Raw genomic sequence first — 4462 nt, forward strand, 5'->3', positions numbered from 1 at the left:
AGTTTGGTGAGTTTTGGGATATGTTAAGGCCTCCAAAAATGCGTCCCAAAAGTCCCAAGCATTGTATGTTTCAGGACACTTGTCTTATGCCAGTTGATATTGGCCAAGAAGCATTGGATCAATATTATGACAAAATTTTAAACGTAGCTCCAGGTGAAAACAATAATCCTGTAAAATTGCTCTCTGATTTTACAAATGAAGCCAAAAGCTTCCCTGTGTTGTTTCCTTCAGGATGCAATACATACCATGAAAATCGGAAATACCGTTTAACTTTGTCTCGTTATTTTAACAACCGACTTCTTCACGCTGATGGCAGGTTTGCCCATAATGTGGAATACATCTTTTTTGCTCAGTATATGACAGAACTGGAACAGGTTGTATCTAATGTATCAATAGCATTAAGAAAAGGCAAAACTTGTAAATCTCAAAATGTCAGTGACTTTGTGAAAGATGAGGAATCTTTAAAGAAACTGTTAGAATTTGATGATGGGTATCGTTTTTTAAAACCTATTAGAGGCACACCAGCTTTTTGGCAGTCAGCTCAAAAAGATATTCTAGCTTGTGTTAAACAATTAGGAAAGCCCACTTGGTTTGCATCATTTTCATCTGCAGATATGAGATGGACTAATCTTCTTTATAGCATTTTGAAACAAGAAGGCCGAAACCAGACTGTGGAACAATTACAATATGCAGATAAGTGTGAACTGCTGCGCCGGAATCCCGTTACTGCTGCTAGGATGTTTGATTTCCGTTGGCATGTCTTCTTAAGAGAAGTTCTTATGTCTCCTGCAAACCCTATCGGTAAAGTAGTCGACTATTATTATCGTGTTGAATTTCAACAACGGGGCAGTCCACATTGTCATTGCCTCTTCTGGATTGCCAACGCTCCAATGCTAGATCAAAACACAGATGAAGAGGTGGTTGCATTTATCGATAAGTATGTGTCATGTGAGCTTCCATCTTCAGATGACTCATTAGTTGAAGTAGTTTCTTCTGTCCAGCAGCATTCAAAACGACATTCAAAGAGTTGTAAAAAGAGAAATACTATCTGTCGTTTTAATTTTCCACGACCTGCTTCTGTCAGAACCTTTATTTCTCGTGGTGAGAAATATCTGGATCCAGTCTGTCAATGCAAGTTGAACCAAAAAGATGGTATTCAACAGTGTGCATGTGCAAATAAGGAAAAGAATAACCAAAAGAAAATGCCAAGAGATGTTGCAAGTAATATCTTAACTCAAATTAAAAAAACAATATCGGATGAAAATTGTCAATATACTACGACACAAGAAATATTTCACAGCTTGGGAGTAACGCAAGAGATTTTTGAAATGGCATATGAACGATGTAGTCGAAATACTCAGGTTGTTTTGAAAAGAAACATTAACGAAATCTGGATTAATCAATACAGCAGGTCACTGTTAAAAGCTTGGAATGCTAATATTGATATCCAGTTTTGTGTTGATGCATATGCAGTTTGTGTTTACATAATCTCTTACATGTCTAAAAGTGAAAGAGAAATTGGCCTTCTGCTAGGAAATGCTCAAAGAGAAGCTTCCAAAGATGGCAATGTAAGTGCTAAACAGGCATTGAAGACAATTGGTAGTGTTTATTTACACAATCGAGATGTTTGTGCACAAGAAGCTGTGTATAGATTAACCAACATGCACTTAAAGGAGTGTTCCCGAAAGGTTGTTTTTATTCCAACCGGTGACAATGTTGTGAAAATGAGCCTACCAATTTCTGTCTTAAAAGACAAGGCGTCTTCAGATAATCTGACAACAGATGACATGTGGATGACCGGTCTTGTTGATCGTTACAAGAATAGGCCAAGTGATTATGTCTTTCAGGATATGTGCCTGGCAAAGTTTGCATCAGAATATCGTGTTTTGACCAAAAATGAAAAGTGCAAAAATCCAGTGAAGTTGAATAATGGTTTTGGTTTTGTTGCTAAAAGAACTCGAACACAACCGGCCGTTGTTCGATATGCGCGTTTCTCTGAAACCAAAGATCCTGAAAAGTTTTATCAAAGTGTTTTACAGTTATTCTTGCCTTATCGATTCGATGGTGAACTAAAACCTTTGAACTGTGAAACATTTCAAGACTTTTATAAAACTGGTTTAGTTCGATTCCTTGATGGTACAAGACATTCAGTCAAGGCTGTTGTAGATTCAAATAGAAGCCATTTTGAATTGGAATCAGACACCTTGGAAGCTGCAAACAATGTTGTTGGTACTGAAATGCTGGAAGACGCATGGTGCGAATTATGTCCTGAGGTTGAGGTGGAACGGTTTGAGTGTTTGGAAAGTCAAAAAGAAACACGAGCAACATTAAACGATGAACAAGAACAAATACCAGATTTGAGTTTGACTGTTAAAGATGTTGCAATATTTCAGAACCAAAAAAGCATGAGTAGAGTTGAAGGTCTAGCATTGATTCGATCTCTAAACGCAAAACAATTTTCTGTCTTTTATCATATTAGGCAGTGGTGCCTAGACAGAGCAAATGGAAAGAATCCCGAATCTTTAAAAGTTTTTATTACAGGTGGCGCAGGAACAGGTAAAAGTCACTTAATTCGAGCCATTGAATATGAATCAAAAAGAATCTTCTCACCAATTTGTCAACATCCTGATAATATTTGTGTTGTGTTGACTGCACCCACAGGTATTGCCGCATATAATTTAAAAGCAACAACCATTCACACAACATTTTGTATTGGAAAAGATGTACGCTTACCGTATACTCCTTTGGGTGAAGAGAAATTAAATACATTGCGAACAAAATATCGTGATCTCCAGCTTCTTATCATAGATGAAATATCAATGGTAGATCACAATCTGTTATCATATATTCATGGTAGATTGCATCAAATAAAACAAACAGGAGACTTTTCACCATATGGAAACATTGGTGTTGTAGGAGTTGGCGATTTCTTTCAATTACCTCCAGTTAAAGGCAGAGCACTGTATTGTGATGGCGTAGCTCGTTCTCTGTGGTCAGATTCATTTAAGATTGTAGAACTGACTGAAATAGTTCGTCAAAAAGATTCAGTGTTTTCCCAGCTACTAAACCGGTTGAGGACTCGTTCCAAAGGAGTACCCATGTTAGCGGAAGATGTCCAAATTTTAAAACAATGTGAAACGGGGGAGCAAAGCTCAGCTTTACATATATTTGCAACAAATAATCAAGTAAATGACTACAATATGTCTCAATTACTTGAAAACTGTCCTGATTTTGTGTCAATCGCGGCACAAGATTATGTGAATGATAAAAAAACAGGAAAACTCAAATTGCTAGAAGGCAGTCACATAAAAGCCTCAAATACTTGTTTGACGGAACTGTTGCTATTGGGTAAGAGTGCACGTGTTATGTTGTGTAAGAATGTGGACGTGAGTGATGGGTTGGTCAATGGTGTATGTGGTACTGTAACCGAGATTATAATGAAAGAAACGAAAAAATTCCCTGAAAAGGTTTTTGTTCGTTTTGATGATGATTTCATCGGTTTACAAAGGAGGAAAAACTGTAAGTGCATGTTGTCAAATTTGGTTGGTTCAACACCTATTGAACCAGAGGAAGAAAGAGCCACTGTTAAAGGTGGATTGCGACGTCAGTTTCCTCTCAAATTAGCATGGGCGTGCACTATCCATAAAGTACAAGGAATAACTGTTGACAAGGCCGTGGTATGTCTCAGTAAAATCTTTGCACCTGGTCAAGCTTATGTGGCACTAAGTCGTGTTAAAAGTATTTCAGGATTGACGATTCATAAATTTGATGACAAAAAAATTTATTGTAAGGATGACATAACGGTTGCAGTTCAGCAAATGTCACCCCTGTTGACTGAACCTAGACAAGTGGATAGATATGATACATCTTGTTTCACTGTGTTTCTAATGAATGTGCAAAGTTTGAATCGCCATGTTCAAGATTTGGCATTTTGTACACAGCATTTAAAACCAAAGTGTATTGCTGTAACAGAAACCTGGGTGTCAACTGTCTCATCAGATACATTAAAGATTGATGGATACAGTTTTCAGAACTGTCCACGACGTTTAGCGTATTCTGGCAAGGAGGCAGCATTGATATCATTACAAGATCAAGAACATGGTGGTGTTGGCATCTACAATGCAGATGGTTTAGCATATGATTTTTTGCAGTCACCACATGTTGATTTAGAATGTGCAGTGTGCAATTTTCAAAGTTTGAACATACTTGTGGTGGTTGTTTATCGCCCACCCCAGTATCCTCTGTCAATTTTTAAGAAAAATCTAAGTATATTGCTTGATTGGCTTGAACAAAAAAGTAATACAATAGGATTAATGGGTGATTTCAATGAAGATCTTTTTAAAGGCTCATCTATTTCTAACTTACTAAGTAACAGAGGATATGTTCAAATAGTTAAAGAATCAACCACAGAGAAAGGTACTTTAATAGATCATGTGTACCTAAGATCAAATGCCTATGAAAT

The sequence above is a fragment of the Nematolebias whitei genome, chromosome 1 (genome assembly GCF_014905685.2).
Source record: "Nematolebias whitei isolate Nwh7 chromosome 1, NemWhi1, whole genome shotgun sequence".
NCBI classification, from domain to species: Eukaryota; Metazoa; Chordata; class Actinopteri; order Cyprinodontiformes; family Rivulidae; genus Nematolebias; species Nematolebias whitei.